Genomic DNA, 14,474 nt, shown 5'->3' with positions numbered 1-14,474 from the left:
ACAGGTGCAGTGTTCTAAGGTCATGTGATCCTCTTTTGCAACCCTCTGACAAGCAAAGTCAATGGGGAAGCCAGATTCACTTAACAACTGTGTTACTAAGTTAACAACTGCAGTGATCCACTTAATGACTGTAGCAAGAAAGGTTGTAAAATGGGGTGAATTCACTTAACAACTCTTTCACTTAACAATACAAATTTTGGGCTCAATTATAATCGTAAGCCGAGGACTACCTGTATATTATTTTCATTCCCACAATTTAGTGTGGAAATTGGCCACTCAAGAATGACATAAGATTGAGCACACATCCTTTAGCATTTCATGCTGATAGATACCTACATTTCCAGAAATCCTTACAAGTGGTTTGTTTTTGAATCAGCTCTGGAATCTTCCCAGATATCAGTGTCAGACAAGATGATAATTTAGAAACCATGGCTCTGTGGCAAAATATAATGATGCATTTTTATTTGTTTTTGGGAAGTCTTCCAAAATAAGCATTTGGAAAAAAAAGAATTTATTGAACTGAAATCAAAATGAAATAGAAGCTTAGTATCCTCCAATTATATTTCTAAATTATGCTTGAATGGCTAACTTGAGGTCATGTGGGAAAGTAGTATGCAAAGATTAAATATATATTTTATGTGAGCAATATATGTAAAAATCATTGTACAATGAGTTTGAATGTGTGTGTGTGTGATTGTATACAGTATATAACTTCTGTGTGTTTATTATTAACCCGTGTTTTTTTTTTCAGCAGAATCCATAGGAAGCAAAATTTATTTTTTAATACTGTCCCTATCAGAGAGGAGACAGAATTAGTTACTAATATTAAAAATATATGTGATAGGATTCACAAACTGTGCCCATTGCTGACCTATTGCTGGGCCAAATGGAAGCAAGTCGGTAGCTGTGTCATGTTCCATTACTGGGCCAAATGGATTGGTTGGTAGCTGGGTCAAGCTGTTCCATTTACTTTCCTTCTGATCAATCATGTCCAATTTTTGGAGACAGCTTGGACTGGAGTTTTCCTGGGAAGGTGTTTCAGAAATGTTCCTCATGTCCTCCTTCCTAGGGCTGACACAGAGAGAGAAAGAGAGAGAGAGAGAGAGAGAGAGAGAGAGAGAGAGAGAGAGACTGGTCCAAGGTCACCAGCTGGCTTTGTGCCCAAAGCAGAACTAGAACTTCTGGTTGCCTGTTTTCTAGCCTGATATCTAGCCTGATATCTGAGTGTTGAGGTGTTTTTTTTTTTTTTAAGGAGAAGAATCTCTTTCTTCTATCCATTATCGAATAAACATTTGGTGGGAATTTTTGAAAATACAATATGCTTAAATTTTGGAGCTCATTACTTTAAGAGATATGCCTAGATTGTAATATAGTAGCAAGTGTCCTTTCCTCTAGTTTAGGAATCTCTGTGTCTCTCTACATAGCAAGTAAAGTATTTTCCTGGTATTATTGTTTCTCTATAGTAAGATTTTTTTTTGAAATTGTTCTGAGTCCTGCTGCTTCTTGATCTGATAGAAAGCTGAAAGATCATTCCACCCAGTGAAACTAAAATTCAAACAAACAAACAAAAAAAACCCTACTAAACTCAAACTACCAAAACTAAACAAGAAAATACAACTCTAATCTTGTCTAGTTCTCTTATTTATGGCTTTTCACCAAGGTGAAAGGAATAGAAAGAAGGAATCTTTTATTGAAATAAACTAGAGCTAATTTATTTTCAACATGGTGAGTGAATCTGTGTTTTGATTTCATCAGTTCATCTCAAATGCTTCCATATAAAAAAATTCTAAAAGGTATTAAACAAATGTTGTCTTATATATTAATTATGGGAGTTATTAATATAAGCCTTCTTGATCATTTTAGGGCAAGATGGCAAGGGTGACTGCAGGACTGGCAAGGGAGAAAGGGCGAGTGCTTGCACTCATTTGATGGTTCCATCACACAAATGCCCTCCATCCATGGCTGGCATGCTTGCATCAGTTTGCATTTGCATGATGATGACGTCGTCATACAACCATCATGATCTTGATGCTGCTATGGTTTGTTACAGATGCCTCTGAAAAACAGGGTTTAAATGTAATAAAACACCTGTGAGAGAAGGAGAAATCTGCCAGTTAGGATTTTGTGCATTTTATGAAGGAGGCAGAAGATGTTGATCTCTTAGTTTTTCTGGACCCAATAAGCTCTTGTATGTATTCACTAAGACAGCTATCCCTTTGGACAAGGAAGAAAAATCCAGTGCTAATTTTAGTGACCATGTTGTTTTGTTCACTGTGTGCGTAGATTGCTGAAGAAAAAGTGAGAGTTGCCATTCCATAATGCTTCAATCAATCAGAATAGAAGTGGGGGTTGCACTCCAAAAGTGTGTGGGGGTGCCATTCCATTATTACTTCAATCAATCAGAAAATGAAACAGAAGTTTGGTTTTGAAATAGGAAGGGACTTTGGAGGGCTTCTAGTCCAACACCCTTTATTCTGACATCAGCTGTTCCACTAACCAGTCCTCACTGTTATGAAGTGAAGTCCTTAATTCCAGGTTTCTACTCTCCTTGATTAGTTTCCATCCATTGTTTCTTGTCTTGCCTTCTGGTGCTTTGGAAAATAAATTGAATGCTTGCTCTTTGTGGCAACCTCTCAAATACTGGAATACTTCTGTCATGTCCCCCCCACCCCTCATCAGTCCTTCTCTCTAAACTAGCCAAATCCAAATCCTGCAACCGTTCTTCATATGTTTTAGTCTCCGGTCCTTTAACCATCTTGGTTTCTCTTCTTTGCACTTCTTCCAAAGTCTCAACATCTTTTTTGTAACATGATGACCAAAACTGGATAGAGTATTCCAGCTCTGATCTTACAAAGGCTTTACAAAGCAGTACTAATACTTCACGTGATGGAAGTATTTCATTGACAAAATGAGGTAACTGAATGTGCACTTATTTTGGACCCAAAGACCAGAGTAATTATCTGGCTATCCTTTTTGAATCTCTCCCTGTTTGATCTTTAGTGTCGGCCATGCCTCCTCGGCCTAGAGCTCCATTGTGATTGATGTTCCAGTTTGTTTGGTCGTAGTGGCTGGGAGATTAAAGGAGGGCGTCAGCTTAGGGAAGGTTTGATCCACATCTAAAGATAATAACAGCAAATCCAGGAAATACAATGCAAAATGTCTCATTCTTGTTCCACATGTACATGAAAGCAATTCTTTATATTTCAAAACTCTGTAAATAGCAGTCTGAGAGAGCATCACATTTATCTATTTTTTCTTTCTTCTCATTCAACACAGGTAGAAGACTATGTGTTGTAATCAAGGACAGATGATTTCAAATTCTCATGTGGTCTTGAGTATTGGGAAAGTTCTGAGCATTTGCTGACGTCGTGATTGCTCTTGCTTTGCTGACACGTTGGCTTATTTTATCTCATACTATTCTTGGAGCTGACGTTAGTTTAGTGACATACTATGGAATGTCAGCGTAAGACTAATGTTAGCGGCTGAGGTTATGCTATCCTTGTTAGCCTCTGTCTCTCTCTCACATTGTCCTGTGTTATACTTCTTGGTAAAATATTTTAGGGATAAATGCCAACATTTGGGGTTTTTCCTTTTAATTCAGATGAGGGAGTGTTTGTTTTTTTTTAAGGATCAAAATCCAGGACATTCAAGAAAACTCAATATACAGAAATGAAATTAGTACATTATCTTTTTTTAATATAATGGGTCTCTTATTATTCTGCTCATTTACATTGCAAATCACAGGCTTTTTCAGTGTGGTACATACCTCTTGGATAATTACAGAAATCATGCTGTTAATTCTTCAAGGTTAATGACTTCAGATGACAAAACAGACTCACTGCTATTCACTGCTTCTGTACAGGTAGAAATAAATCTTGTTAAATCCTGAGGCTAACATTTTGCTCTGACTTTCTCATTTCAATAAACGTATTTCCAAATAAGCACATTTCTATTGCATATGAAACATTCCAAAGAACAATTTTGTGTTCCGTAATAAACATGTCAGCAGCACCCTCCTTTTTTGACTAAGTGGAAGATCTAAGGAGTCCATTTTCTGTGAAGTTCACCTATAATAAACAAGGACTTATAAAAGACGTAGCGACCGATAGTTATGTATTTTAAACATCCTAGGAAGTGCACTCTCTCTCCTGTTAATACACAAGGTCTGCAGAGTGTGTCTTTCTGATTGCAATTATAATCAGCTGTGGACCAAATATAGTATGATTAGACTTCCCCCAAGGGATTTGCAATCAAAACAAGAACACTTAAAGGGAGTTTGATTTTCACCCAGGCCCCTTTATTCTGTATAGTTGGCAACAACTTGCGGAGTAAAATCTGCAGGGACTCCTTTACCTTTTACCCCTGTTAAAAGAGGTAAGCCCCATGTTTCTGAACATGTAGAATGTTCTAATGTCTTTTCGATATAAGTCTCTATAGAAAAGTACTGTATAGGTAGAGAATTAGGAAGAAACCGAAAACAGCTTATCTTTCACAAATTTCATAAAGGGCAATCCTAAGGTGTTACAGCTACTTCCCTCAATTTTGCCCCAGTTTACACTGACTTGAAATACCAGTTTTGGGGGCCCCAAACTTTAATGGTATAACGGTGCAAAAGGTAAAGCGATTTTCAAGAATTAAGGAAAATATAAGTTTCTTTATAGTCTTGCAAAAGTTACACAAAAAGCTAATGATGAGTCTTCCCACTGTTCCGCTGCAATCAATATCAAAATGAAATGATGAAAAGCAATCATAGATTTATTGATCTATGGGAGGGAAGGGAACCCTATAAATCCATACAAAACAATCACTCAGTATCTTTTCAAGGACTAAGATAAATCAATAGTTTATGCTGGTCTAATTCTTCAGATTATTTTTGCATAGATATTACAATAAAAGAAGAATAAATTCAGTCAACCAAGCTAAATATTTAAAACTATGAGGTTAACAGTTTAAAATAGTCCTAAAATGAAACACAGATAATTTAGATGTTATAAATATCAGATTTCATCCAGTTGTGAGGGACAAAAGGAAATAGCAGCTCTCCCGAGCTCTGAAAACCCTTGTATCCATAGTGCTTCAAGTTATTCAAAAGACAACTTTAAATTATAACTTTAGAAAATAATTCTGAAGTTATAAGAACATTTTTTAGTTCAGAAACATCTGTGTTACTCCATAACTTAGCTGATCACTAATGGAATATAGGAAATGTCCTTTTCACCTTTCCTTCAGCCTGTGCAGCTAAGTAATAAAGTCGTCATCAACAGGCATCTTTCTTAGGATTTGTCATTTTTTAATTAGCTATTTTTTAACTAGAGGAACTGTAAATAACATTATCACATATAAGCATGTACCTATTGCTTTACCACTGAATTGAGACATCAGTTCCAAAATAGAACAATACACTAATACCTTTACAAATAACCCTGATGTTAGCCATTTGCAAGCTATGTTACAGGACTTAGCTCTGACAAGGAAATTGTAGAAGATATACATTTAATACATTTAATTTAATATATAATACAAGAACATTTGTATTATATTTCTTTAACAAGAGTAGAACAAAGTTCAGTTCAGGGCCAGCTGGTGACAAAGTTATACAGGTGAAACTCAAAAAAGAATATCATGCAAAAGTTCATTTATTTCAATAATGAAACTTAAAAGGTGAAACTAATATATGAGATAGACTCATTACATGCAAAGCAAGATAGTTCAAGCCATGGTTAGTCATAATTGTGATGATTATGGCTTACAGCTCATGAAAACCCAAAATCCACAATCTCAGAAAATTAGAATATTATGTGCAATCAATAAAACAAGGATTGTACATAGAACAATATCTTTCTCTTGGCAATGCCCCATAGATTCTCTATGGGGTTCAGGTCAGGCGAGTTTGCTGGCCAAGCAAGCACAATAATCCTATGGTCATTGAAGCAGGTTTTGGTGCTTTTGGCAGTGTGGGCAGGTGCCAAGTCCTGCTGGAAAACGAAATCAGCATCCCCATAAAGCTCACCTGCGGAAGGAAACTTGAAGTGCTCCAAAATCTCCTGGTAGATGGCTGCGTTGACCCTAGACTTAATGAAGCACAGTGGACCAACACCAGCAGATGACATGGCTCCCCAAATCAACACAGACTGTGGAAACTTCACACTGGACTTCAAGCATCTTGCAGTGTGTGCCTCTCCATTCTTCCTTCAGACTCTGGGTCCTTGGTTTCCAAATTAGATGCAAAAGTTGCTCTCATAAAAAAAGAGGACTTTGGACCACTGAGCAACAGACCAGTTCTGGTTTTCTTTAGCCCAGGTAAGATGCTTCTGATGTTATTTGTTGTTCATGAGCGGCTTGACAAGAGGAATATGACATTTGAAGCCCCTGTGTGTGGTGGCTCTTGATGCACTGACTCCAGCCTCAGTCCATGCCTTGTGAAAGTCCCCAACATTTTTGAATGGCCTTTTCCTGACAATCCTCTCCAGGCTGCAGTCATCCCTGCTGCTTGTGCACCTTTTCTTCCACACTTTTCCCTTCCACATCACTTTCGATTAATGTGCTTTGATAGAGCACTTTGGGAACATCCAACTTCTTTTGCAATTACCTTTTGAGGCTTTCCCTCCTTATGGAGGGTGTCAGTGAGGGTTTTCTGCACAACTTTCAGATCAGCAGTCTTTCCCATGATTTTGCTTCCTACCAAACCAGACTGAGAGACCATTTAAAGGCCCAGGAACCCTTTGCAGGCATTATGGCTTAATTAACTGATTAGAGTGGGACACTTTGAACCTAGAATATTGAACCTTTTCACAATAATCTAATTTTCTGAGATTGTGGATTTGGGGTTTTCATGAGCTGTAAGCCATAATCATCTCAATTATGACAAATCACGGCTTGAACTATCTTGCTTTGCATGTAATGAGTCTATCTCATATATTAGTTTCACCTTTTAGGTTGCATTACTGAAATAAATGAACTTTTGCACGATATTCTAATTTTTTGAGTTTAACCTGTATAATCCACAAGTAGGGTGACTTCAATGAAATTTAAGTTATTTGTATGCCGGATTAGAGTCCTTCAGGTGTTTTGTTGCTTTTACTGCAGCTGAATTTAATTCATGTCTCTGCTGTATAACTTGCTTTAGTTCCAGATTTCACCTCAGATGTCTACAGTCTACTCAGTTTTATACTAACAGCATAATTTAGAATAGTGGGATATTTTTTGATTTATGGTGCTGACTATAATAATTTTATAATATAATCTGTTGGATATTTCACATTTTGCTTCTTTTCTCTAAGAAGGTAAATCTGAAATGTTTCAAGGAGACTTTAACCATAATTTTGGTTAAATTTTGATTTTGGAAGCATTTAAATTCTAGATGGAATAGTCAATATAATATTTTATTATACCCAACTCTGAAATACACAAAAACATATTTATATATGTTATAAATATATTTTGTAAATTTATGGTCTGAATAATGATGCTATTATGGGATTGTTTTATGTGGTTGAATTCATTTGTTTTTTTATCAGTTATGGGCTTCCAAAAAAATGTGATTGAAATCAATATACTAAATAGAAAATAGTAGGGCAATTGTAAATATAGAATAAGGAAAGAAAAAGAAATAAAGTTTGGAAAAGTACCACATGTCAGTTGTTTTTTTTAAAGCATTTCATTTCATAGAAATGGAATAAAAAGAATGTTTTGCCGATTTATCCATTGCCTATTTAATATACTCTTACCCTGAAAATATGAATGCATAGAAGTGATATCAGAATAGTAGAATTGTATCTTGTTACAATAATATGAACCTGAAACAAAGCAGAAGCATTAAAGAGGCAATAAACAGAACAACTTTGAAGATAAAAAACCTATAGAAAATCAGCATGCTATAATATTGGTCTGCCAGTTGAATAAGCTGGTGTTTTGGCACTGATTCTATTACCGTTTCACATTTATTAATGTTTGGCTCTGTTCAGTCTCACGTGCCACTATTACATTATGTTAATTGTAATCTACCTGGAAGTGTCTAATTCATTTTTGATTTATTCCTTTAAATAAATCATTATCTACCTTGGAAACATAAACCCAAATGCTTAAGTCAACTGATACCTCAGAAAGGAATAAATTGGCTGCATTCCTATGCATACTTATTAATCTCACTGCTTTGAACTTCATGGGTCTTGAGATAGATTGAATTGAAACTAGTTCAAGTAGAACCTAATATTAAACAGAAAACCCTTAGTATGCAAAAATTCTCACAAACAACTAGTTATTAATGTAGTAAAATTTAAAAAATTGTGTCTAACAGAAATTTAATATCAAAAACAAGTGAATGGTTTACAGTTAAGAGAAGGTTTAAGATAGCTAATAGGACTTCCAGTTTGAGCTTTTTCGGCGACAGAACGAAATCCGCGATCGTGAGTGGTTTCAATCCGTGCTCGCTGCTGGAGCGCCCCGAGCTGCTGGTTTCAGGGATAAGCCACCCCGTACAGGTGGTGAAGAGGGGGGAGACTGCCAGCAGGGTCAAAGAGAGCTGCATCTCTCCTCCCCAGCTGGCCATTACTCCCTTTCCTGAAGGCGGTTGCAGCGGTGGTCAGAAATGGCCACCTCAAAGAAGACCTTGACCAGAAAAAAATGTGCAGGAGGAAGATAAGAAAAAATTTTGGCTGACCAGGTTAAACTGAAAAAGCAACAACATAAGATACCCTGGAATTTGAATTATAAAGAATAATGCTCCCAAAGAAGATTTTGAAGTGGCAAATGAGAGAGGGAAGGGAAAGGATTTGGTTTTTTTCCCTTTCCTTCCCCATATTAACAACTAAGAGATTTAAGTAAGAAACTGACAAAAATCCACTTTGACATTAATAGGAATTTAAGCTGAAAATAAAATTTCAAAGGGATAATAAAGACTTCTGGATTTTCAAAAACCTTTAAAAGAAGGAAAGAACAGGAAAAAACAAAATGGTGGGATCTGGAAAAATGGAGAAGACCACCTGGAAGTAAAAGGAATTAACAATGAAACTTTAGCAAGGTTCCTAAAAGATACATTCCAACTGAAACTTTGTAACAAGATAATAGAACCCCAGGAAGAGAAAGTGGAAAAAAGAAGCAAGAAGAAACAGCTTGGATTATTTGGTGATTTTTGGATTTTTTGTTAGTGGATCTAAAGGATTAAAATCAATTGGGTGGTGGTTTTAAAGTTTTTAAAATGGTATCACTCTTGGAAGAATTGAAAATGGAACTTAAAAAATAGAAAGAAGATGCACAAGAAGGAAGAAGTTTTTTTGGCTTCGTATTTCAATTTTTAGAAATGGAAATCCTTAACTATGAGAAACAACAAGAAATGCCTGTAGAACAAGAAGGGCGGGACTAAGAAGAAGCCATCTTCAGGGACCAAGTAATTTTAAGTGGGGAAAAAAGGGAAAGGGGGAAAAGAGAGTGAAAACTTTAAGATCTGAGAAAACAACCAAAAAAAAGAATAGTTTGAAAAATAATTATAATATTAGGAAGAAACAGAAGAGAGGATTTACAGAAGAGAGAACTAGAATTAGAGAGACAAGGGGTCAAAAAGGGGAGGGAGAAGAAGAGGGGGAAGAAGGAAAGGAAAAGAAGTTATAAAGGACAGAAACAGGATATAGAGAAATAGGGAAAATGTACAAGGATTAAAGGTATAAGCCTATTTAGAAGACATAGAGATAATGGGTGAAAATATAATTGAAAGAGGGATTCTGCAAGGGTACATAAGATAGTATTGTTATATTAGAAATAGAAATGAACTTAGAAAATATGAAATAAGTGTGATTAAAATGATAGATAAAATACCCATTGTAATGTAATGTAATGTTTGTTAATAAATACATGAAATAAAGAGAATGAGAGAATGAAATTAGGAAAGGATGGGAACATTTTAATTATTATTAATGAATTATTAAAATTTAAGTGAAGAGGAATATGAAAGAAATATGAAAAGATTATGGAAATATTATAAGCATTCCTAAGGAAGTATGATATCCCATTGAAAAGAAATGTTAATGTTAAAGATTATAACTAACATTAATGATAGAGTTGAACTGGAATAGAATAAGTATTTTATTTATTATTGTTATATATATACTTTCTCTTTAAGAACTTAGTGTGTATTTTAAGAATGTACCAAACAGAATTTGACTGGAAGTTATGTGTTATATTGAATGTTACAATTGTAAAGGCATACATTGAAGCTTAAACAAGAGTTGAATGGACAACAATTAAAAGATACAAAGGTGTCATACTCCAATCAGTAACTACAGGGGAAAATTTTGTTTCATGAGAAAAGAAAATATGAAATTGAAACAGGACAGGCAAAAGTATAAATATGATTAGAAAGATATTAAAACTTAGAGGACTACCTGTAAAGAGATTTTTTATGAAATGATGTACCATTGGTATATGACTCCAGAAAAATTGTGTAGAATATATAAAGATTATTTAATCTTATGTTGGCAGTGTGGACACAGGAAGGGTCATTTTATCATGTATCCCTGTTGCCAATGTAATATTTAAAAAGCCAGACATTTCTGGATTCAGATATTATAATGATACAAAGAATTTTAAAAATCAACATTCAGCTGAAACCAAAATTTTTCTTACTGAGGTTAATGAAGACTCAATTAGAAAAGAGCCATTGAATATTATTTTTATATATAATTGCTGCATTAGACTATTAATGGAAATATCTACAATGGAGAAAATGGTTGCATGGGTGGGCTTCAAAAAATTCAGCAGCCAGGCCCATTTCCGGCATTCCAGAACTTCTAGGAGGCCCATTTTTTGCCTCCCAGAGCCTCTGCGCAGGCCCTGTACTTACCTTGCATCAAAAATGGGCCACGTGGCTCCTGGAAGGGGTGGGTGGGATTTTGGTGGTTACAGGTGAACCCGTAGCAGCCCAACCCTGAATGGTTGTTGAAAAGGATAGAACTACCAGAGATGGCAGAACTAATCTCTTTGATTAGAGAAGGCTCAAAAATTATATTTATTAGTGATTGAAAACCCCTTATGGACTTTTTGCCAAAAAAAGAGAAAAATGAGTACAAAATCCGCATTTGCTACTGAAACTTCTCATTTCAATCCTAACAGTGGAATAGTGGAAGCAACATGAATAAAGGCATCTTTTGCTAGGCTAAAAATTAAAAATGTAAAAAAAAAAAATCTGAAATCAAGAATACCATACCAAAAATAAAATAGGGCTATATTATTCAAATTTGATTTTAATCATATGGAAGCTCTAAAAAAATGCAGAGGCATCCTTTGGGTCAAGTTATGTGTCCCATAAATCTAAGATTTGAGTGTTGAACCTGTTAGATCTCTAGAAATTTATGAGTGATACTTCATCATTCCTAATACTTAGTCATATTGGTTTGGAACTAAGTTGGAACTGGTAACATCTGAAAGCCAACAGATCGGAGGTGATATTCAGCAGATTCTGATCAGTTTTGGAGAACCAGTAGCAGAAATTTTGAATAGTTTGGAGAACCGGTAAATACCACCTCTGACTGGAGATTTTACAGTAGCCTTCCCCTGCCACACCCACCAACCCACGCTCACAGAAACGGTAGTAAAAAAAATGAATATCATCACTGAAACAACCCCTTTTTGTGACAGGACAGTAACAGTCTTTTTATTCACATGGATGAACAAAATCAAATGTAATTAGTTCCATCAAACCTGGGTTTAGCCAAAAATCTGAATTGCTTGCTGTATACTAGAAACAAACTGTTGTTTTCAACAACTAGCAACTCCCAAACCCCTCCTATTTATTTCCCAGCCAGGGAGAGGCTGGCTATCATTTGCAGTCTGCCTCTCCCCGAGAGCTGGCTTGCTACTTTCCTTTGGTCTCCTTTCCTCTCTACGCATACGTACATCTGGAATGGGCCCCATCTGTTCCTCCACCTCACTCAGCTCAGGCCCCGAAGACAGCTGTCTCTCCACCTGGGAGAGGCCCCAGATCTGCCTCTGATGCTGTTTCCTTATCAGAGCCTTCCAAAGGCTCCAAAGCTGGCCCAGGCTCTCCCTCCACCTCCGACTCCACCTCCAACTCTGCAGCTAGCTCTGCCTGCAGCTGATGAGCCACAACATTGAGTGTCATTGACCCTTATCTAACTCTAAACAGGTCCCATTAATTGAGAAGATTCTTCTGCATAGGCTACAGCACTAAATCAGTTTAATTGAATCTTCATGTGATAGAATAGAATAGAATAGAATAGAATAGAATAGAATAGAATAGAATAGAATAGAATAGAATAGAATAGAATAGAATAGAATAGAATAGAATACTTGTCTTGGTATAAATACTCTCAGTATACTTAAAGAAAGGGTACTTTCGTTAAGAATCAAGAATCATAATATACAACACTTAATGATAGTCATAGGGTACAATCAACAACCAAATCATACTAGGAAACAGTCAAGTGGGAGGGGATGGATGATAAAGAGTGGTAAGAAGATTAACAGTAATAGTAGTGTACACTTTGTAAATAGTTGAACAGTGTTGAGGGAATTATTTGTTTAGCAGAGTGATGGTTTTTGGGAAAAAACTGTTCTTGTGTCTAGTTCTTTTGGTGTGCAGTGCTCTATAGCATTGTTTTGAGGGAAGGAGTTGAAACAGTTTATGTCCGGGATGTGAGGGGTCTGTAAATATTTTCACAGGCCTCTTTTAGACTCGTGCAGTATAGAGGTCCTCAATTGAGGGCAGGTGGGTAGTAATTGTTTTTTCTGCAAGTCTGAAGTCTGTGTCTGTCCTGTTGGGTTGCAGAACCAAACCAGACAGTTATAAAGGTTTCATCTCAAAAAGACTGAGGAAAACCCAACTCTTCTTCTTGATCCCTTTGTTTTTTTTAATCTTCCTTGTAATGTTTACAAAATGTTTATTTGCAGATATTTGAATTCCTAACTTTCCTGAGCAGTATTCCACTTATTCTGTGTAGAAATAGTGAAAGTAAAATAATGTATGATTATCTAATATGTTTTAGCAGCATATTTCTCATGGAAGAAACAAAATTTTCATTTAAAATTGAAGCAGCTAACATCCTTGCAGAAAACAATGTATCATTGGTTTGCAAACAAATAAGGAATGTGTATTTTATGCAATCCATTTTGAAAAGTTCAGCTTCCTGTATTTATGCTTGTAGCAAGTTATTATTTTTGAACAAGAATTCAGCATAATTTTTTTGCACAGTGACATAAGACAGATTGTGTGAGATATATTTTGTGTAGAAGAATCCAGATTGTTTGCTATTTTAGCGAGGATACATTTTGCAATAAAATATTCTTTTTCTTTCAGTCCATGACATTTGAGGCATTTATAGCTTGTTTTAAGTTGGAAAAGTTCCTTAGCATTTAGCTGTTCTTAATCATTAATAGTTAACAAAAAATATTTTCTTTTTTAAAGTTTTATGGATCAAGAAGAAACTCAGTATGATTTGATCAGCACAAGTTTATACATACATACTTACAAACAATAAAGTTCACAGATTTGTTTGTTTTTAATCTGTTGTGTGAATTAATCTCTATGGTTTGTATGTAAACCATGGTTTCTGGGTTAGTATTTTGTAGAAATAGGCTCATTGTGGCTTATTGAGAAAATCTTGCTTAAACAATCTGTACTTTAACGCAGTGTGTGAGCACAGCTGTCTTGTTAAATGGGGCTTAATCCAAGGTTAGAAGTGCAGCCTCTGTCCTTCTATTAAGCTATGGAGACAACTTTTATTACTTATTGTAATTTATTGTATTTCCTGGCTTTGCAGTTCCCTTGACAAAAACAATGTTCAACTGAGCAAGAAAATGTGATTAATTCTAACTCCCTCTGTTAAATTGTCTAAAGCATGTAAGGAACATTGCTGATAGTAAGGAAGCATGTGATCTCTGAGTACAGGTTCAGATTTTCACTAGCAAAGTTGTATTTATGATGGCCTGAGGTGGTTTATTCTTCTCTTTCTGAGCTGACTCTTTTTTTGATTGTATACATAATCTGATTAGATTGGGTGACTTTGAAACAATTATTGAATTAGATGATAAAAGTTTTTTGAAGTACACCATACCAAGTGGAAGAGGGAATTTGCTTGGTTGAATGTGCACCTTTGGATAACACTTCCTGATCCTACAGAGGATGTCCTTATGGTCTCTCTATTCCTGTAATGTTAATAGTACTTTGGAAGAATCCAGAGGTGGTATTCAGCAGGTTCTGACCAGTTCTGGAGAACCGGTAGTGGAAATTTTGAGTATTCAGAGAACCGGCAAATACCTCTGATTGGACTTGCTCCCATCTAGTCTCTGCCTCCCAAGTTCCAGATGATCGGCTGGGTGTTCTTTTGTTGCCCTGCACAGGAGAACAGCGCTGGTAAGCAGGTTAGTGGAGAGAGAATGGGATTTTGCAGTAACCTTCCCCCAGGAGTAGGGAAGGAATGGGGATTTTACAGTATCCTTTCTTTGCCATGCCCACCAACCTATGC

The 14,474-nt window shown here is 35.9% G+C and overlaps 1 protein-coding gene across 2 annotated transcripts in view; it reads left to right on the top strand.

The window, feature by feature from the left end:
• PDE7B (phosphodiesterase 7B) overlaps positions 1 to 14,474 on the top strand; it is a 215,004-nt gene that overhangs the window by 74,914 nt on the left and 125,616 nt on the right. The gene's annotated exons all lie outside the window — the stretch shown is intronic.

The sequence above is a fragment of the Pseudonaja textilis genome, chromosome 1, assembly GCF_049901715.1.
Source record: "Pseudonaja textilis isolate UNSWEBS1 chromosome 1, rPseTex1.2, whole genome shotgun sequence".
Lineage (NCBI taxonomy): Eukaryota > Metazoa > Chordata > Lepidosauria > Squamata > Elapidae > Pseudonaja > Pseudonaja textilis.
Note: the sequence above shows the minus strand (reverse complement) of the source record. Positions and strands in the feature narration are given on the sequence as shown.